General features: G+C 36.3%; 1 long non-coding RNA gene across 1 annotated transcript in view; it reads left to right on the plus strand.

The window, feature by feature from the left end:
* The window catches only part of LOC110259290 (uncharacterized), a 347,731-nt gene that overhangs the window by 37,117 nt on the left and 287,333 nt on the right, over positions 1 to 23,281 (plus strand). The gene's annotated exons all lie outside the window — the stretch shown is intronic.

A 23,281-nucleotide genomic window follows, 5' to 3' on the forward strand; every position in this document is an offset into this window, starting at 1 on the left:
CTTCAAGTCCTTCTAGCTTACTATTTTTTAAAAAAACTTATACCTATATTAACTCTTCCTAGATAAAAAATAATCAGAAGTTTATCTATGTATAAACTTTTACCTCCCAGCTCTCTAGACATATATTTGCACGAAATAACCTGTTAATATTGTCAGGAATTTTCAGAACATAAGCAAGCATAAATATGAATGCATACATGAGTATTTATATTTATACAAATGGGATCAAATTATTGTGCATCTACTTTATTTACTTTATAACTTACACATTTTCCATGTCCTTTTATATGCATCTATCTTATTAAAATGTTTTAGGTTTTGAGGGATCTAAAATGTACTGAGATGATTCAGTCATAGTCCTCAGTTTGTGACAGATAATTAACATCCATCTTTTCTTGTTTTACCTTGTTCTGACCTTCATACTTGAGTCACACTTCCACTTCTTACTTCCATCTTTGCATCTACCCTACCTGTTTTGCATAAGTGCATTTGGATATGTATATCTCACTGAAAATTCATACAATATTGTTAAATATATCCACATATAAGCATACATACAATTTTTTATGTATGCATGTGTTTTAATTTGCATAAATAATATGATTTTAATTTATTTAAATCAATCCTATGCTTTTAAAAAAATCACTGTTGTTGCTTTATGTAACTCTACTGCATTTTTTCTGGTAACTGCTCAGCATTCTAAAAACTACATTTTATTTAAGGAAGGAAAAAGCTGCCTGATACTTAATTTCTCACTTAATGACATTTATTTTTTCTTTTGGATTGAATAGTATTAAGGAAACAAGAAAAATACAGGAGAGAGTGAAGTTAGCTCAGAGGACACAGATACTAAGATGTCTTTAGGTGGCAGAATCTTTGGAGTTGACATTCTATAATAAGTTCTCTTCTAGGTCCAAAATAAAGACAATAAAATTTGGAGTTCCCATCGTGGCTCAGTGGAAACCAATCCGACTAGCATCCATGAGGTCACAGATTAGATCCCTGGCCTTGCTCATTGGGTTAAGGATCCAGTGTTGCCATAAGTTGTAGTGTAAGCATTGCCATGAGCCATGGTGTGGGTTGCAGACATGGCTTGAATCCTGCAACGTTGTGGCTGTGGCATAGGCCTGTGACTGCAGCTTCAGTTCAACCCCTAGCCTGGGAACCTCCATGTGCTGCTGGAGCAGCCCTAAAAAGACACGCGCGCACACAAAATACAATAAAATTTAACAAATAAAAAATTGCTACTACTCTTACATCCTTTTGCAATGTGACTTTTCTGCTTTTCCCACTAAGAAGTAGATTTGTATCTGGACTGGCTTCGTGATTACTTCGAAGTGATGTTATGTAACTTCTGAAGCAAGGCTTTAAGAGAACTTCAAGATGAGGCTCTTTCCTCTTGCAATACTGAGACCAAAAGAGGAGCTGCTTAGCAGAGTGCAGCTCAAATTGCTGACCCATACATTTATAAAAAATAAAATGGGTATTTGTTGACAGCTGTAATTTGGGAGTGGTTTATAATGCAGCATTAGATAAGCAATTCAGTATTATGTCTTTTTTTTCTGTTACCGTGACAATTCACATTCCATTGGTGAATACCAGAGAGAAAATTTTGTGTTTACCTCATATATAGGGCTTACAAGCTATACGTTTGAACCATATTTTAGATCCTAGATGTCCCTTGGGTTACTTAAATGTTACATAGGTGGAATATGTGTAGTGGTAGAAGTGCTACCATCGAGCACTATATTCATAAGTAACTCAAATATAAGTTACTTGAGATGATCATGTGTTTCCTTCCTTTTATTATGGTGATATGGTATATGAACTGATAAGTTTTTCCATATTGTACCAACCTTGCATTCTGGACTAAATCTTACATGTTCATGATGTATAATTCTCCTTAAATCCTATTGAATTCAGTTTGCTAGTGTTTTCTTTAGGGGTTTTACATCTACATTCATGAGGGATATTATTCTACACTCTTCTTTTTTAGTGATATCTTTGTCCGATTTGCTACCAGGATAATAATCCTGACTTCCTAGAAAAGAGTTTGAAAAGGGTGTCCTCCTCTACTTTTTGGAAGATTTTGTGAAGTGTTGGTGTTAAGTCTTTTAAAAATATTTGGTAGAATTCACCAGTGAAGCCATTTGATTCTGGGCATTTTTTTTTTTTTTTGGCCCCACCCATGGATGTGGAAGTTCCTGGGCTAGGGATGGAACCTGTACCACAGGCCCACCTGAACCACTGCAGTGACAAGGCTGGATCCTTACCCAGCGGTGCATCAAGGGAACTCCTGGTTCTAGGCATCTTTTGTGAGACTTTGAAAAATTACTACTTTCCTCTTTTTACTTCTTATAGGTATATACAGATTTTTCTACTTCCTCTTGAGTCAGGTTTAGTCATTTTTTTAGGAATTTTTCCAATTCATCTAGGTTATCTAATTACATACCATATAATTGGTTATAGTATTTCCTTATTATTCTTTTTGTTTCCATAAATTGATAGCAATATCCTGTCTTTCATTTATGATCTTACCAATGTGAGTCTTGTGTAATTTTTTCATGGTCAATGTACCTAACCACTTGTTGATTTTTTTTTTTTTCTAAAAAACAATATTTGTGGTTTCATTGACTTTTCTCTATTACTCTTTTAGTCTTTATTACTTTCCTAAATTTTATTATTTCCTTTCTTCTGCTTTCTTTAGGTTTATGTTTTTGATTAATCTCTTCTAGACAGCATATAAATAAATGGATGCTTTTTTATCCACTTTGCTAATATTTGTCCTTTTTTTGTTTTGTTTTTTTTGTTTTGGTCTTTTGTCTTTTTAGGGCCACACCCATGGCATATGGAGGCTCCCAGGCTAGGGGTTGAATCAGAGCTGTAGCTGTTGGCCTATACCACTGCAACACAGGATCTGAGCCGCATGTGTGGCCTACATCAGAGCTCATGGCAATGCCAGATCCTTAACTCACTGAGCAGGAGCAGGTCTAGGGATTGAACCTGCATCCTCGTGAATACTAGTCTGGTTTGTTAACCACTAAGCCACCATGGGAACTCCCATATCTATCTTTTAATTGAACAGTTTAACCCATTTATGTTTAATGTAATTCTTGACAGCTTAAGATTTATTTCTGCCATTTTACTATTTGTTTTCTATATGTCATAGCATTTGTGTTCTTCAATTCTCCCAATATTTCCTTCTTTTGTGTTAGAGATCTTTTCTATTGGACTACTTTAATACTTAAAATATTTTTACTATCTATTTTACAGCACCTTTTATTATATATTGAGTTCTCTAGAGATTGCCATTAATATTTTAATTTATAATGACTTATTTCAAACTGAAGTCAATTTAATCTCAATTGTACTTTTGCTTACAGGTAGCAAGGTTGCCCCTATTCCCCTTTATATTATTTTTTTCACAAATTACATCTTTATACATTGTTTATTCATCAACATAGAATTATAATTACCACTTTATTCATTTTTTAAATGAGAAAAAAGCAGCTACGAACAAAAATACTGCATTTATACTGTATTCTATGTTTACCTATATAATTAACTTACATGTTTTTTTTCCTTTGTGCAGGTTACAGCTTAAGTCCTTTATTTTAATCCTGAGACTCACTTTAGTTTTTTTTTTTTTTTTTTTTTTTTTTGTAGTTCAGGCCTGCTAGAAGCAAATGGGCTCAGTTTTTATTTATCTAGGAGTGTCTTAATTTCTCTTTCATTTTGGAAGTTGTTTTGTCATATATAGAATTCTCATTTGAGTGATTTTTCTTTTTAGCATTTTGAATATTTCATCTCACCACTTTCTGGCCTCACTGGTTTCAGCTGAAAATTCAGCTCTTACTGTTATTGTGGATTCCTTGTGCTTGACAAGTTACTTCTCTCTTAGAGCTTTCAAGACTCTTTTTCTTTAACTTTCAACAGTTTGTTTGTAAGGTGTCTAGGTGTAGATCTCTTTAATTTTATGCTACTCGAAGTTCATGGAGTTTCTTGAATGTGTAGATAGATGCTTTTCATCAAATCTAGAAAGCCTTTGGCCTTTATTCTTCCAAGTATTCTTCCTTTCCTTTCTCCATTTTCTCTTATTATACATACATTATTTGAATTTTGTCCCACAGGTCTTAGTGGTTTATTTTTATTCATCTTTTTAAATTGTTTTTCATTCTTTTTTTGTTACTTAGAGTGGACAATATTTATTGACTTATCTTCAAGGCCTCTGATTTTTTCTTCTGTCTGCTTAAATTGCTGTTGACACCTGCTACGAACTTTCAAATTATTGTACTTTGCAACTTCCAAGTTTTATGTTTTATTCCTTTATATGACTTCTATTTAAGTATATCCTCTATTTAATGAGACATCATTTCACACTTTGCTTTAGTTCATACTATATGCTATATGTAAACCTCATGGTGACCACATATACTATCAACTTATATAGCTTAATATTAAAAAAAATTAAAAATTAGCAGAACACCTACATAGAAATTTCTCCAAAGAAGACATACAAATGGCCAAAAGGCACATGAAAAGATGCTCAAACATCACTAATTGCTGAAGAAATGCAGATCAATACGACAATGGCATATTCCTTCACACCAGTCAGAAGGGCCATCACTAATAAGTCTACACATAACAAATGCTGGAGAGGGTGTGGAGAAAAGAGAACCCTCTTACGCTGTTGGTGGGTGTGTAAAGTGGTGCAGCCATAATCGAGGACAGTATGGCGGTTACTTAGAAAACTAAAAATAGAGTTACCATATAATCTAGTGTTCCCATTCCTGGGCATATATCTAGAAAAGATGAATACTTTTAATTTGAAAAGATACATACATCACGATGTTCATTGCAGCATTATTTGCAATAGCCAAGACATGGAAGCAACCTAAATGTCTACTGGGAGATGCATGTATAAAGAAGATGTGGTACATATTATATATACAATGTAATATTATTACTCAACCATAAAAAAGAGTGAAATAATGTCACTTACAAGAATATGGATGGACCTAGAGATTATCACAGTGAGTAAATCACACAAAGACAAATATCATATGGTATCACTTAGGAGGAATCTAAAAAATGATACAAAGGAACTAATTTATAAAACAGAAATAGACTTGCAGACATAGAAAACAACTTTATGGTTACCAAAGAGAAAGGGGGGGAAGGAATAAATTACGAGTTTGGGATTAACATATATATACTCCTATATATAAAATAATAAGGACCTACTGAATGGGACAGGAAACAGTATTCAGTATTTTATAATCTGTAATAGAAGATAATTTTAAAAGGAATATATATATGTATAATATATAACAAAATAACTCTTGTACATCTGAATTTAACACATTATAAATCAACATACTTCAATAAAAAAGCAAACTCGGTCATGTTAACTAAGTTTAAATTATTTTCTTCATCTGGTTTCAACTAGCTAACTAGGAAGAAAGTGTTCCCTCCTGCCTTCCTTCCTTTCCATATATACATAGAATGTTTTCAATGCCAGGCACTGTTCTAGGTACTTTGTAAATAAGGCAGATATATTTGTGTACATGAAACATACAGTCTAGTCAAAGGAGAGATAAAAAAAAAAAAACTAGTAAAAAATTATTAAATCCATCTTAGGATTGGGTCAAAGAGGAAATGTATTGGCTCAGAAAATTAAAGAATGGTTCAACATAAAACTCGACAAAAGGGAAGAAACAGAGCTAAGTCTCAGTTACTCCCAGGATTAACTTTTTTTTTTCACCCTACTTTCCACTCTGTTAATTTCACTTTTCCTACTGTAGATGGATTTCTCCTGATTGATAGTTGGCATGGCCATTGACAGCTTCTCAGTTTTATATTTTTAAGGTTCTGCCTCCAGTAGCTACATTCTGAGTCTCATACACCCCAGATAAAGGCTCTGGCTCAGCATGTGGAACAAGAAGTTGAGCAACGTAGAAGCATGGTAGTTGTGTTGGTGCGGTTCAAAGAACAAGGAGTGGAGACGTGTGGGTTGGGATATGATGTGTAGGTAGGATATTTGATACTCAGTACACTGCTATTTACCAATATCCATTTGAAAACAGACAGAAAACACAAAATCAATCCCAATATGATTCTATTCTTGTTTGTAACAACAATAACAACCAAAGATAGATAACAAGTCAGTAAACTCTTCTCATTGTTTACGTTTAATCACAAGACTCAGATTGTTTAGAAACAAAGTTAACATGAATAGAGGGAAAACTCTTAACATTCTAAAACTACCCAAGTGTAATTTTTAAGATTGAAAGCACTTGTTCCAGGTATGAAAGATAATAGAATTAGGTAGCTCTGTATACATGTGAAGGGAGACATGGCTGTTCTGAATGTCTACATGGGTTACTGTGCCAGAGTCATCACAAAAACTCCCCTTTATCCTGATTGCTTTCATAAGAGAGAATTCATTTTATCTATTCAGAACATTTAGACCTATACCTCTTATTTTATGCTAAAATATGTGTGTGTTTCTCTTTTAAATTTAAGGAATCGACTCAGTTTTATGTTTTACATTGCTTCTGATGGTTTATTTTATGTATCCACTTGGCTGGGCTAAAGGGTGCCCAGATGGCTGGTAAAGCATCATTTCTAGGTTTGTCTGTGAGAGTGTTTCCAGAACAGATTAGCATTTAAATACGTAGACTGAGTAAAGAAGATCACTCTCATCAGTTCATTCATCAAGAGCCTGACTAAATCAGGAAAACAGAAGCAAGGCAAATCTGCTCTTTGCTTGGCCTGGGACATCCAGCTTCTGTCTTCAGACATCAGTGTTCCTGGATCTCAGGCCTTCAGACTCCCATTGGATTACACCGCTGGCTTTCTTGATCCTCCAGGTTGCAAATGGCAGGTTGTGGAAATTCTTGACCTCCATAATTGCATAAGCCAATTCCTATAACAAATCTCCTCATAGAAATATATATTTCCTATTGGTTCTATTTCTCTAGAGAACTCTGACTAATACTCTGCTTCAAGGCTAAGCCAAGATTTAGTGATTACATAGTTTATATGAACAGTGTTGATAAATGTGATAATTCAGTTCCTAGAATGGAATTCTTTTATTTGACACTCTCCGATGACTATACCAATAATGAATGGCCAACTATGCTCTTTGTGTGTGCAGCGTGCTTTTATTTAGGATGTTTTTACTGTTTGCACACTGAGTTTAACTTAAATCTCAGAAATGATTTTTTTTGTTTTCGTTTTTGTTTTTTTTTTTTTTTTTTGTCTTTTTGCCATTTCTTAGGCTGCTCCCGTGGCATATGGAGGTTCCCAGGCTCAGCGTCAAATCAGAGCTGTAGCTGTCAGCCTGTGCCAGAGCCACAGCAATGCGGGATCCGAGCCGTGTCTGCAACCTACACCACAGCTCACGGCAATGCCAGATCCTTAACCCACTGAGCAAGGGCAGGGACTGAACCCGCAACCTCATGGTTCCTAGTCGGATTCGTTAACCACTGAGCCACGGCAGGAACTCCATAGATGATGTTTATGGTAACTCTAACCTTCAAACCTCAATTTTTTATTTTTTACTGATTATCAAAATATCTAAAGATGTTTACTGCCATTAGGATAATTTAGCATTTTATGGAATTCACTGTTTATTTTTGAATTTGTTAAACTCTTTTCATATTTTAATGAAGCAGCAGCAATGAACAATAAGAAAATTAGGCAGCACACAATTTCCTACTAAGTAATAATCATACACCAATTACCTCAAGGGAGAAAACTCATTCTCCTCTTGCTTGCCCTTAACTCCTCTAATTACATCATTTTGGAAGCAGATAAACTTGATGAAGATATAAGGTACTTCAAAATACCATTCTATTTATTTATTTTTCCTATTAAGCTCCACTAATAGAGCATAGGCATTTGGGAGAACAAATAACATTTGTTCTAAAGAAAATTTTAACCAAAAATATACTTCTCTGAGATTCTGTATTTAAATAAACTTAAAATGGTTCATCCTTATTTTAATAAAACTTTTCAGGGGTTATTTCTTTGTGCATTCATTTCTTAAAGTACAAATAATGAGGCATTTACATTTTCTAGTATGATAATTGGGATATGTCTAATCTAGATTATGTTACTTCCATTGTACTCTAGATTCTGTCCAAGGGAGTTGGTCCCTCAGGATTGTCTCAGGTGATTTGCACTTTATAAATTATTTATTCCTCTATGTGATTTTAAAATGATAGCTAAAACTATAGAGCATTTTGTAAATTAGGGGAGGGGGTTATTCGTTATAGCTTTATGGCCCCAGATTTATGATTCAAAGTAGATTAAAGAAAGACAGTGGACCCTAGTGGAGGCCTATTGTTAAACTGATCTAAGTCTGCAAGGCTGTTTGTAACAGAAGCCTCTGCAATTAGAGGCAGTAGCCTTTTAAAAAAAATTTTCAATTATAGTTTACTTACAATGTTATGTCAGTTTCTGCTGTACATCAAGGTGACCCAGTCTGAATTCTTTTTCTCATATGCTCTTCCATCACAAGAGGTTGGGTATAATTCCCTGTGCTGTACAGAAGGACCTCATTTCTTATCCATTGTAAATGAAAAAGTGTGCATCTACTAACCCCAACTCCCAGTCAATACCACTCCCTCCCCCCTTTCTCTTGACAAACATAGTCTGTTTTCCATGTCTTTGAGTTTGTTTCTGTTCCATAGATAGGTTCATTTGTGCCACATTTTAGATTTTTAGATTCCACATGTAAGTGATATCATACGGTATTTATCTTTCTCTTATTTCACTTAATATGAGAATCTCTAGTTGCATCCATGTTCCTGCAAAGGGCATTATTTTCTTTTTTAATGGCTGAGTAGTATTCTATTGTGTATATGCACCACATCTTCTTAATCCACTCATCTGTCAGTGGACATTTAGGTGGTTTCTACACCTTGGCTATTGTGAACAGTGCTGCAGTGAACATAGGGGTTCATGTATCTTTTTGAATTAATAGTTTTATTTGGATATATGCTTAGGAGTGGGATTTTTGGATAATATTGTGGTTCTATTTTAGTTATATGAGGAACCTCCCTACTGCTTTCCAGTGGTTGTACCAATTTACATTGCCACCAATAGTGTAGGAGGGTTCCCTTTTCTCCATACCTTCTCCAGGATTTGTTACATGTAGATTTGTTAGTGATGGCCATTCTGATTGGTGGGGTAGTAGTTCAATGTACCTCACTGTAGTTTTGATTTGCATTTCTCTCATAATTAGGCAGTAGGTTTTATGTATTTCCTAGCTCACAGTCTCACAGTAGTGAGATGTTATAAGGTGTACTACAAAATTATTTTTTTATCACATCTGTAGTTGTATAGTGATCATCACAATCCAATTGAACAGGATTTCCATCCCATAACCCAAGCACATCCCCCCACCCTACAAACTGTCTGCTCCAGAGACCTTAAGTTTTTCAATGTCTGTGAGTCAGCATCTGTTCTGCAAAGAAGTACAGTCTGTCCTTTTTTCAGATTCCACATGTCAGTGAAAGCATTTGATGTTGGTGTCTCATTCTATGGCTGACTTCACTTAACATGATAATTTCCAGGTCCATCCATGTTGCTAAAAATGCCGGTATTTCATTCATTTTAATGGCTGAGTAATATTCCATTGTGTATGTGCTACATCTTTTTTTTTTTCAGATAATCTATATTTTATTTTATTTATTTTTTTTCAGATAATCTATATTTTATTTTATTTTTTATTTTATTTAAAAAAATTTTTTTTGCTACATCTTCTTGATCTACTCCTCTGTTGATGGACATTTAGGTTGTTTCCATGTCTTGGCTATTGCAAATAGTGCTGCAAGGAACATCGGAGTACATGTGTCTTTGTGAGTCATGGTTTTCTCTGGATAGGTGCCCAGGAGTGGGGTTGCTGGATCAAATGGTAGTTCTATGTTTAGTTTTCTGAGGCATCTCCATACTGTTTCCTGGAATGGTTGCACCAATTTACAATCCCACCAACAGTGTACTAGGGTTCCTTTTTCTCCCCACCCTCTCCAGCACTGATTGTTTGTAGACTTTTGGATGCTGGCCATTCTGGCTGGTATAAGGTGGTACCTCATAGTGGTTTTGATTTGCATTTCTCTAATGATGAGTGATGTTAAACATCTTTTCATGTATTTTTTGGTCATCTGTGTGTCTTCTTTTGAGAACTGTCTGTTTAGATCTGCACATTTTTTGATAGTGTTGTTTGTTTTTTTGGTATGGAGCTGCAGAAGGTGTTTATAAAATTTGGAGATGAATCCCTTGTCAGTTGATTCATTTGCAAAGATTTTTTCCCATTCTGTGGGTTGTCTCTTCATTTTGTTTAGGGTTTACTTTTGCTGTGCAGAAACTTTTAAGTTTAATTAGGTCCCATTTGTTTATTTTTGTTTTTACTGTCATTACTGTAAGAGGTGGATCTGAGAAGATGTTGCTGTCATTTATGTCAGAGGTTGTTTGGCATATGTTTTCCTCTAAGTTTTATAGTGTCTGGTCTTATACCTAGGACTTTAATCCATTTGGAGTTTATTTTTGTGTACATTGTTAGGGAGTGCTCTAATTTCATTCTTTCCCATGTGGCTGTCCAGTTTTCCCAGCACCACTTACTGAACAAGCTGTCTTTTCTCCATTGCATATTCTTGCCTCCTTGGTCATAGATTAGTTGGCTGTAGGTGCGTGGGTTTAATGCTGGGCTCTGTATCCTGTTCCACTGATCTATATTTCTGTTTTTGTGTCAGTACCATATGATTTTGATGATTGTTGCTTTGTAATATAGTCTGAAGTTAGGACGCTTGATTCTTCCCAGCTCCATTTTTCTTTTTCAGGATGTCTTTGGCTATTCTGGGTCTTTTTGCTTCCAAACAAACTTTAAAATATTTTGTTCGAGTTCTGTGAAGAATGGCCTTGGTAATTTGATAGGGATTGCATTGAATCTGCAGATTGCCTTAGGTAGTATAGTCATTTTGATAATATTGACTCTTCCAATCCAAGAGCATAGTATGTCTTTCCATCTATTTGTGTCATCTTTGATTTCTTTCATCAGTGTTTTACAGTTTTCAGAGTACAGGATTTTGTCTCTTTAGGTAGGTTTACTCCTAGGCGTTTTATTCTTTTGGATGAGATGGTAAACGGGATTGCCTCCCTAATTTCTCTTTCTGATCTTTCATTGTTAGTGTATAGAAATGCCATCAATTTCTGTGTATTAATTTTGTATCCTGCGACTTTGCCAAATTCCTGGATGAGCTCTAACAGTTTTCTGGCAGAATCTTTAGGATTCTCTAGGTATGGTATCATGTCATCTGCAAATGGTGATAGTTTTACTTCTTCCTTTCCAAATTGGATTCCTTTTATCTCTCTGATTGCTGTGGCTAGGACTTCCAAAACTATGTTGAAGAGTAGTGGTGAGAACGGACATCCTTTTCTTGTTCCTGATGTCAGTGGGAATTCTTTCAGCTTTTCACCATTGAGAATGATGTTCACTGTGGTTTTGTCATATATGGCCTTTATCATGTTGAGGTAGGTTCTTGCTATGCCCACTTTCTGAAGGGTTTTTATCAGAAATAGGTGTTTGACTTTGTCAAAGGCTTTTTTCCGCATCTATTGAGAGGATAATGTGGTTTTTATTCTTCAGTTTGTTAATGTGGTGTATCACACTGATTGATTTGAAGATGTTGAAGAACCCTTGCATCCCTGGGATAAATCCCACTTGATGATGATGTACAATCCTTTTAATGTATTGTTGGGTGTGGTTTGCTAGTATTTTGTTGAGGATTTTTGCTTTGATGTTCATCAGTGAAATTGGCCTGTAGTTTTCTTTTTTTGTGGTGTCTTTGTCTTCTTTTGGTATCAGGGTGATGGTGGCCTCATAGAATGACTTTGGGAGTATCCCTTTCTCTGCAATGTTTTGAAACAGTTTCAGAAGGTTAGGTGTTAGCTCTTTTCTAAATGTTTGATAGAATTCACCTGTGAAGCCATCTGGTCCTGGACTTTTGTTTATTGGAAGTTTTTTAATCACAGTTTCAATTTCAGTTCTTGTGATGGGTCCATTCATCTTTTCTATTTCATCTTGGTTTAGTTTTGGAAGATTGTACTTTTCTAAGAATTTGTCCATTTCGTCTAGTTTTCCATTTTATTGGCGTATAGTTGCATATACAAAATTCTTATATCACTTGTACATTTACTACTGAGTAGGTATTAAAAACAGTGATTCCTGTTATGGGACACCCTTTCTGTGACTGTAAGCACTCCAAATGTACCATATTTGAATGGTTCTTTCTAAAGAGGACTCCAGGTCAGCCACCTACTAGTTGGATAAGGTGATAAGAGCATTTGTTAGACCAGGGAGACCCAGGTCACTTAAATGTTCTAGACCTACAGTGATGCTTTGAAGGTGTTGAGCAACAGCATTTGGTAGGTTTTGATATATCTGGTTCATGAAGAGGCCCTGGAGCTTATAAAGTTACAAGAGGTCTTGAACACTGCTTATTTTTACCAATGGGAAAAATAAACATTCTTTTTGTAAATGAACACCTGTGTTATTAGAATATATTTAGAATAAACATTTGAAATGCTGCCACAGTCACTTGGGAATGTGGATTCTTGATTGCAGTACTTCAAGTACTAAGTAGCTGTCCCTAGGGTGTAAATTAAAGTTAATTCACACACATAAACATGCACAGTGCACATACCACAAACACACATCTACATAATATGCTATTATTTATATGGATGTATTTTAATATAAATCGCCACAAAGGAATCATAACAAGGCAATGAAACCATATTTTACAACCTCCATAATCTAGAATTCTTTACAGTTATTACCTTCTCTACCCAATATAACCAAATGCTATCCCTTGTATGCATCCATAACCCTGTGCACTCAGGAATAAACTGGGCTTCTACATAAACTTTACTTGCAGTGCTCCACTGATACTGGATGCAATTGTTTGGTCACAAATGAGTTATATCTGAAAAGTATATGCTACTGATTCCTGTGCTTCATATTTTTTCCTTCTATTGTCTCTTCATTCTTCCTACTCAGGAGGAATTGTTGGGAGTGGGTGGGAGGTGGGACCAGGAATCTGCAGAAGTGATTTACAATTTAGCTACATAGTGTCGTAAATAAATAACAAATCTGGCTCTTGCCTTCTACTCTTTGCCTTGGATGTCCTCAGAGGTATCAATTATGTAACAGTTTGGGAAGGCACTAAACACTGAATTAAGAAAAAATAAGTATGGGGCCATAATCAAACTTCTTTTCTGTTATGAATACACATAAATACAAAAAAAATACCATTGTATATAAAAATAAAATTTCATCCATGCAATATGTCTCTTATTACACTAGTCTTCTGAAAATGAGATTTTTATTTTGGTAGTATTCAGAATGAGTTTCTGGAATATTTAAATGGAGAATGCCCCCATGGAAACAGCAGGTTGCACATGTCACAGTGTCCTTTCTAATAGTTTCTAGGAGTGGCTCTCTCTTGATTTTGTGAGGTATTCGAGAACAGGAACTGGGTCTTACTCACATTTGTATCTCCGCTGTTGACTACTTAGTAGGTATCAAGACTACGCATTGGATAAAAAGTGAAGAATAAATATATGAACCAATGAATGAAATAAATAGATGTGAAAGAAAAGCAGAAGGATAAAGAAGCCAAGTGAAGTCATTTAAACATTTGGCCAGTAGGAGGTGGATTAAATCTATTTTTTTTTCCCTAGTAAGGTGAGCAAAGTTTTACTTCCTCTTTTAGAAGCTTGTATCCTGAGGTTCAGTAGAATCAAATAATCAGCTACATGAGGATGCCTGTAAAATAACTGGTTAAATAAAAAGAGTGAAAATTTATTATGTTACTCTAATATTGTAAGCAAACAGGTATAATGAGCTATATGACGTGAGGGAAGTGAGAAAGAGGGGAGTGAGGGCATCGAGGCAACTACTATTCCAGGAAGATGAATTACAAGGGCCCAGACACTGCAGGGTGTTCAAGAACAGCGATTGGGGCAGAGTGTGTTGGAGAGAGTAGAGGGAGAGGCTCTCTGAGACCACTGAGTAAGGGCTTGGTATTTCACTCTGAGTGAGGTAGGAAGACATTAAGGAGTTTGAGTAGAGGAATATAAATACTGACTTAATTTTAAAAGGTTCGTTCTTGCTACCGTGATATCAAGATAGAGACACAAGAATGGACATCAGAAACCTGCTAAAAGGAACATAGGGAACTTCTTGTTGGAGAAGATGAAATATAAGTGGAAAAGATCATTTCAAGAAGTGACAAAAACAGAACAACAATGCTGATGTGATAGGAACTGGGGACGGGTGGCTACTTTTGCACTTCAGATGAGGTCATTAGGGTCAGTCTTTCAAAGGAAGTAGCAGTTTAGTTTAGATGTGAACATGAAAAGACCCAGTTTTTATGAATATATAGGGGTAGAGGATGCATGGGCAAAGAATAGAAAGGGGTGAATATTGCTCAAACATCACATAGGGCTTAATGAATTTTCGAGTAACATTAAGCCATCAAATCAAAATTTGAACCTTTTAATGGTGTTACGTAGTATAGTTGAAGTGCACAGGTTTCAAGGCCAGGCTAATTTTACTTCAATTCATGATATCCCCTTATCAGTTATATGACCTAAAGTCAGTCACTAAACATCTCTGAGCTTCACTGGCCTCATCTGAAAGGGGGAATAACAAAACCTACTAGACAGTGCTATTATAAGGATTAAAGGAAACAATGCACACGAAGTAGCATAATTCCTGATGTATATTTTGTGTTCAATAAATATTATTCCCCTTTTAAAATGAAGAAAAGGCTAATGTGTCATCACAGCTAAATAAGACAAAGATGGAGTTCCCACTGTGGCTCAGTGTTTAATGAACCCAGCTAACATCCATGAGGAAGTGTGTTTGATCCCTGGCCTTGCTCAGTGGGTTAAGGATCCACCATTGCCATGAGCTGTGGTGTAGGTCGCAGAGGCAGCTTCGATCCCCCGTTGCTGTGGCATAGGCTGGTGGCTACAGCTCTGATTAGACCCCTAGCCTGGGAACCTTCATATGCCTATGGTGAGGCCCCCAAAAGACAAAAAGACCCCTCCCCCAAGAAAAAGACAAAGATGTTTCTTTGTAGTAGACAGTTCCAAGCTGGGGCATAAGGAATTGCTTCCCCTACTTCTCAGTGCTTTGCTTCATATACAGCTGGCTCTGTTGATCCTCTATTAGAGGATGGGGATGGCTTTAGTGTTGACCTTCGTATAGCAGGAATGCTGAGTGGGCTGCCTTCTTGAGCTTAGCCTTCCTTATGCTTAACTGTTCATCTTTATGCTATACTGGCCTAGGGTAGAAGATTTTTTGATAACTTGAAGAGGCAATATCCCCAGGCACAAGTTCAAGAGATGGAGGGGCATGGAGGCCATGGGTGATTCAGTGTGATGTTTCAACTGTCTGCAACAAAATTTAATTTTGTATTTAACACAGAACTTAAAATTTAGTGATGCATAATTTCAAATGCAAATATTAGAGGACTTAAATTTTTTTTGTTGGTTATTTTACTCTTAAAAATTATTTTTAACATTTCAGTAGAAGGAATCTCTGTCTACCCATAAACTCTAGTGCTCCAGAAATGTAAACTTTGTTTTTCTGTAACTCCATACAATTCTGTTTTAAGAGCTTATTCGCTGATGACAGGAGCTAAAATCTCAACTAATTCAAGGTCCTACCCCTTTCCCCCAGGATGGTGGCTGCATTCCATAGCTCATGCTGCAGGGTACAGTGATGTCTGGTTCCTGACTATCATCTGTCAATGGGGACATCTTCTCTGATATCAGTCATCTTGTCTCTTGCATGAGTCATCGATTCCTAAAGATTTCGGTTGTGCTCTCCTTTGTTCTAGGTCTGGCTCCCTCAGAGCCTCTCCGGGGAACATGGAGAACTATTAACTACTCCCCCTGTTTATTCTAAAGCTATGGGAAACTGGGAGATGGGGTGAGGCAAAGGGATGTGCAGTCATCATCAAGGAATATCACCCAGTTCTCAGTTCTCTTAATTCCCTCTGACTTTTTTCTGTCTAGACTTTGATAGTGCAAAAGCTACTGAATTAAGCATTCTGCCAAATCATCCAATCCTTGGAACAGTAAAGACACGATGTGTGGTAGCTTTAATTTGCAGAAGGGGTTGGGTAATGAAAAATATCTTGGGGGAAAAACATTAATTAATATCTAAAAATATTACTCTGCTTCCCTTCTATAGCAAAATAATTTTGGCATTTAGATCACTTATACGGAAAAGTATAGTTGATGAAGTAATCTTTTATTAGCTTTAATCAAAGCGAGTCACAAGTCCAGAGAGAGGATAGTAATTTCTTAAGCACTGAAGGGGGTAAATACTCATTTGCTATGTCTCTGGTTCATCTCCTGAGTTTGGTTCATCAATGTTCTTTTAATTGGGATGGACTGGGAGTTTAGGGATTGTAGATGCAAACTATTGCATTTAGAGTGACTAAGCAATGAGATCCTGCTGTATGGCACAAGAAACTATATTGGGTCACTTGTGGTGGAACATTATGGAGGATAATGTGAGGAAAAAGAACGTATAAATATACATAGATGACTGAGTCACTTTGCTGTACAGCAGAAAAGGACAGAACATTGTAAACCAACTATAATAGAAAAAATAAAAATCTTTAAAAAAGTAAAAAATAAAGAAGCATTCCTGGAAAAAAAATAAACTTTTTTGAGTGACTCAGATCGACAACGTTTAAAGATTGCCTCCATTTCATGTTTTCAGTATTGTCTACATCATGGCCCCTAGTTGAAAGGGGTATGGCAGGTACATTGGTTTGTATTTGTTGTGCACTGCTAAAACATAATCCCAATCTTTTTAAAAATTTTTTTTTTAATTTTCCCACTGTACAGCAAGGGGATCAAGTTATCCTTACATGTATATATATATTTTTCCTCGCCCTTTGTACTGTTGCAACATGAGTACCTAGACAAAGTTCTCAATGCTACTCAGCAGGATCTCCTTGTAAATCTATTCTAAGTTGTGTCTGATAAGCCCAAGCTCCCAATCACTCCCACTCCCTCCTTCTCCCATCAGGCAGCCACAAGTCTGTTTTCCAAGTCCATGATTTTCTTTTCTGAGGAGATGTTCATTTGTGCTGGATATTAGATTCCAGTTATAAGTGATACCATATGGTGTTTGTCTTTGTCTTTCTGGCTCATTTCACTCAGTATGAGATTCTGAGTTCCATCCATGTTGCTGCAAATGGCATTATGTCATCCTTTTTATGGCTGAGTAGTATTCCATTGTGTATATATACCACTTCTTCCGAATCCAATCATCTGTTGATGGACATTTGGGTTGTTTCCATGTCCTGGCTATTGTGAATAGTGCTGCAATGAACATGCGGGTGCAAGTGTCTCTTTTAAGTAGTTTTGTCTGGATATATGTCCAAGAGTGGGATTGCTGGGTCATATGGAAGTTCTATGTATAGATTTCTAAGGTATCTGCAAACTGTTCTCCATAGTGGCTGTACCAGTTTATATTCCCACCAACAGTGCAGGAGGGTTCCCTTTTCTCCACAGCCCCTCCAGCACTTGTTATTTGTGGACTTCTTAATGATGGCCATTCTGTCTGGTATGAGGTGGTATCTCATGGTAGTTTTGATTTGCATTTCTCTTATAATCAGTGATGTTGAGCATTTTTTCATGTGTTTTCTGTCCATCTGTATATCTTCCTTGGAGAACAGTCTATTCATGTCTTTTGCCCATTTTTCCACTGATTGATTGGCTTTTTTGCTGTTGGGTTATATAAGTTGCTTAAATATTCTAGAGATTAAGCCCTTGTTGGTTGCATCATTTGAAACTATTTTCTCCCATTCTGTAAGTTATCTTTTTGTTTTCCTTTTGGTTTCCTTTGTTGTGCCAAAGCTTTTCAGTTTGATGAGGTCCCATGGGTTTATTTTTGCTCTAATTTCTGTTGCTTTGGGAGACTGACCTGAGAAAATATTCATGATGTTGATGTCAGAGACTGTTTTGCCTATGTTCTCTTCTAGGCGTTTGATGGTGTCCTGTCTTTCAGCTATTTTGAGTTTATTTTTGTGCATGGTATGAGGGTGTGTTCTAGTTTCATTGCTTTGCATGCAGCTGTCCAGGTTTCCCACAATGCTTGCTGAATAGACTTTCTTTTTCCCATTTTATGTTCTTGCCTCCCTTGTCAAAGATTAATTGACCATGGGTGTCAGGGTTTATTTCTGGGTTCTCTAGTCTGTTCCATTGGTCTGTCTGTCTGTTTTGATACTAGTACCACACTGTCTTGATGACTGTGGCTTTGTGATATTGCCTGAAGTCTGGGAGAGTTATGCCTCCTGCTTGGTTTTTGTTTTTCAGGATTGCTTGGGCAATCCTGGGTCTTTTGTGGTTCCATATAAACGTTTTGATTGTTTGTTCTAGTTCTGTGAAAAATGTCCTGGGTAATTTGATAGGGATTGCTTTGAATCTGTAGATTGCTTTGGGTGGTATGGCCATTTTTACAACACTGATTTTTCCAATTCATGAACATGGAATATCTTTCCATTTCTTTACATCTTCTTTGATTTCTTTGATTAAAGTTTTATAGTTCTCAGCATAGAGGTCCTTGACCTCTTTAGTCAGGTGTATTCCGAGGTATTTGATTTTGTGAGGTGCAATTTTAAAAGGTATTTTTGTATTCCTTTTCTAATATTTCATTGGTGATATACAGAAATGCGACTGACTTCTGAACGTTAATCTTATATCCTGCTACTTTGCTGAATTTATTAATCAGTTCAAGTAGTTTTTGGGTTGAGCCCTCAGGGTTTTCCATATATAGTATCATGTCGTCTGCATACAGTGATAGTTTTATCTCTTCTCTTCCTATTTGGATGCCTTTTATTTCTTTTGTTTGCCTAATTGCTGTGGCTAGGACTTCCAAAACAATGTTGAAGAGCAGTGGTGAGAATGGCATCCCTGCCTTGTTCCAGATTTTAGTGGGAAGGCTTTCAGTTTTTCCCCATTGAGTATTATATTTGCTGTGGGTTTATCATAAATGGCTTTGATTATGTTCAGGAATGTTCTCTCCATACACACTTTGGCGAGGGTCTTGATCATGAATGGATGTTGGACTTTGTCAAATGCTTTTTCTGCGTCTATTGAGATGATCATATGATTTTTGACTTTTCTTTTGTTAATGTGGTGTATGACGTTGATTGATTTGCGTATGTTGAAACATCCTTGTGAACCTGGGATGAACCCTACCTGGTCATGGTGTATAATTTTTTTGATATGTTGTTGGATTCAGTTGGCTAAGATTTTGTTGAGAATTTTTGCATCAATATTCATCAAAGATATTGGGCGATAGTTTTCTTTTTTGGTGGTATCTCTGTCTGGTTTTGGAATGAGGGTGATGGTGGCCTCATAGAATGTCTTTGGGAGTATTCCTTCTTCTTCAGCCTTTTGAAAGAGTTTAAGGAGGATGGGCACCAATTCCTCTTTATATGTTTGATAGAATTCACCTGTGAAGCCATCTGGTCCTGGGCTTTTATTTGTAGGGAGTGTTTTGATGACATCTTCAATTTAGTTTCTGGTGATCAGTCTGTTCAGTTGGTCTGTTTCTGCTTGATTCAGTTTTGGCAGGCTGTAAGATTCTAGAAAATTGTCCATTTTTTCCCGATTGCCAATTTTGTTGGCATATAGTTGTTCATAGTATTCTCTCATGGTTTTTTTGTATTTCTGCAATATCCATTGTGATTTCTCCCTTTTCATTTATAATTTTTTTTATTTGAGTTCTTTCTCTTCTCTTTTTAGTGAGTCTGGCCAGGAGTTTTTCAATTTTGTTTACCTTTTCAAAGAACCAGCTCTGAGTTTTATTAATTTTCTCTATTGTTTTTTGAATCTGTATTTTATTGATTTCTTCTTTGATCTTTATACTTTCCTTCCTTCTGCTGACTTTAGGTCTTTTTTTGTTCTTTTTCTAATTCGTTTAGTTGGAGGGTTAAGTTGTCAATATGGGATCTTTCTTCTTTTTTGAGAAAGGCCTGTATTGCTATAAATTTCCCTCTGAGCACTGCTTTTGCAGCATCCCATAGATTTTGAGAGGTTGTGTCTTCATTATCATTTGTGTCAAGGTATTTTTTAATTTCCTTCTTGATTTCCTCATTGACCCGTTGGTTTTTTAGTAGCATTTTGTTTAGTCTCCATGTAGTAGGTTTTTTCTCATTTCTTTTCTCATGGTTGATTTCTAATTTCATGGTGTTGTGGTCAGAGAAGATACTTGAGATAATTTCTATGCTCCCAAATTTGTTGAGGTTAGTTGTGCCCCAATATGTGATCAACTCTTGAGAATGTTCCATGTGCACTTGAGAAGAATGTGTATTCTGATTTTTTTGGATGTTAGTGTCCTGAAGATATCAATTAAGTCAAACGTTTCTATTGTTTCCTTTAGGATCTCTGTTGCTTTATTGGTGTTCTGTCTAGAGGATCTGTCCATTGGTGTGAGGGGGATGTTAAAGTCTCCTACTATGATTATATTCCCATCAGTTTCTCCCTTTATGTCTGTTAATATTTATTGTATGTATCTGGGTGCTCCTATATTTGGGGCATATATGTTGATGATAGTAACATCCTCTCCTTGGATGGATCCCTTAATCATTAAATAGTGTCCTTCTTTGTCTTTCTTTACGTCTTTTGTTTTAAAGTCTATTTTGTCCGATGTGATTGTTGCAACTCCTGCTTTCCTGTCATGTCTATTGGCGTGAAATATTTTTCCCCACCCTTTCACTTTCAATCTATATGTATCTTTTCTCCTAAGGTGAGTTTCTTGTAGGCAGCATATTGAAGGTTTTTGCCTTTTTATCCACTCAGCCACTCTGTGTCTTTTGATTGGGGCATTCAGTCCACTGACATTTTTATTTATTACCATTTTGAACCTTGTGTTCCAGTTGATTCCATGGTTCTCCATTCCTCCTTTTTTTTTTTTTTTTTTTTGGTTGGATGGTCTCCGATTATTATCTGCTTGAGTGTTTTTTCGTTTTGTTTTTTTTTTTCATTTTTTGTGAATGCAATATTTGGTTTTGGCTTGCGGTTGCCCTGTTTTTTAAGTGTGCTAACCCCTTCCCATAATTGTGTGTTTTAGCCTGATGGTCGTGTAAGTTCAAACACTTCATTACTATATTAAAATTAAGAAGAGAGACAAACAAAAAAGGTCTATTTATTTCCTAACATCCCTTGCCCACATTTTATGATTTTGATGACTCTCTTTTTTTTTTTCTTTTTGATTTTATTTTGTTTGGAGCATGTTCATGATTAAATCTATATGCTGGCTTATTTGAGTGACTGTTCTCTGATTGTGGTTTCCTCAGTCCTAGTTCTTCCTCTTTTTTTTTTTTTCTTTTTCCTCCCTTTCTTTCCTTCCTTTCTTTTTGGTTTAGAGAAGCCCTTTCAGTATTTGTTTTAGGCTGGGTTTTGTACTGCTGTATTCTTTTAGCTTTTGTTTGTTGGAAAAATTTATTTCTCCTTCTATTGATATTCTTGCTGGATAGAGTATTCTAGGTTGCATATTTTTTCCTTTGAGCACTTTAAATATCTCTTGCCATTCCCTTCTGACCTGTAGTGTTTCTGTAGAGAAATCAGCTGATAATCTTTTAGAGGTTCCCTTGTAGGTAACATTCTGATTTTTATCTTGCTGCCTTTAGGATCCTCTCTTTATCACTAACTTTTGCTATTTTTATTATTATGTGTCTTGGTGTGGGTCTATTTGAGTTCAACTTGTTTGGGGCCCTGTGTGCTTCCTGTATCTTCAACTCAGTACATAATCCTAATCTTGAAGGACTCTAGTATATATTGTATTAGCACCATTTTAGCCCAAAGCTGCAGAAACTCCTGATACTAAAGGAAGAATGTATTGGCTTACATATCTGGAACTAGTGTGATTCTGCATATCAAAATTCATTGTCATAAATGAAATTATTGGTGTTTTCTTTGTTGTCTCTTTTTTCTGTCTTCATCTTTCAGCTTTTCTTCCTTCTACATGTAGTTTCAATTCTCATACAGACCTTCTATGGTGGGAGAGGTAACTAAGCTTTGATCCTTATAGTTTGTGATTGAAAAAAAAATTCCCTTTTCCCCTTCCGCCTCCAAATATCAAATATCTGGAAGGATTATATTTCCTTGGGTCATGTGTCCATTTTTAACCCAATCACTGTAATCAGAGAGATGGAGTACTCTGATTGGCAGGCCTTATTCACATGCTCACAGCTATAATTGATATGTCCACCAGTCATGGGATGTGGAAGCTTTGATTCTTGATAGAAAAAGCAGTTTTGTGTTACTAGAAGAATGGAGAAGGGCTACAACAGTAAAACTGATCTCCACTACAAATTAGAAGTGTGCAAAAACTGAGGCTCTTTTTTTTTAATCTATTTTGAGCCATGTTCATATTCATAATTTGTTTGTGCATTGTGAACAGAGTCATAATACCCAAAGAAAGAAGTTTGTGAGGAAAGATAATGGCTGCATCCATATCTTTCAACTAGATTTTCACCTTGTTTTTAGATATACTCTGGAAATTCTAACATATAGTTTTAAGTTTTTTCCTTCCCAACTCCTCTTCCATCCTGTGTCACCTTGTACACCTGTGTTTTTGTGACTAAGTTTGCACAGTTGGTTGAACAAGCTATTAGTAAGCCAGATAAGGTGGTGTTTATGTGGGATTTGATCCAGTATGTTTATATATATTTCCAAGTTCCTTTTTGTTGTTGTTGTTATTGTTGCTATTTCTTGGGCCGCTCCTGCAGCATATGGAGGTTCCCAGGCTAGGGGTCCAATCGGAGCTGTAGCCGCCGACCTACGCCAGAGCCACAGCAACGCGGGATCCGAGCCGCGTCTGCAACCTACACCACAGCTCACGGCAACGCCGGATCGTTAACCCACTGAGCAAGGGCAGGGATCGAACCCGCAACCTCATGGTTCCTAGTCGGATTCGTTAACTTCTGCGCCACGACGGGAACTCCCCAAGTTCCTTTTGAGGTACGCTCTCATTCTATGTGAAATAAAAACAGAAGCCAAACTGCGGACTCCTTCATCATATATTTCACTGGTATCTCAGGTCTAGTTCCCCTTCTTCTCTTTGTTTCTCTGGCATGATACATGCTCCTGCCAGAGTCAGAATTATCAGTGTTATGGAGAGTGAGGCTAAATCAAATTTATTGTAGCTTGTAGACAAAACACCTCTAGATCAGGC

Source organism: Sus scrofa, chromosome 2 (genome assembly GCF_054392235.1).
Source record: "Sus scrofa isolate SSC_HxYL_T2T_F1_AM1 chromosome 2, Sscrofa_HxYL_maternal_Yorkshire_Landrace_v2.0, whole genome shotgun sequence".
In the NCBI taxonomy this organism is placed as follows: domain Eukaryota; kingdom Metazoa; phylum Chordata; class Mammalia; order Artiodactyla; family Suidae; genus Sus; species Sus scrofa.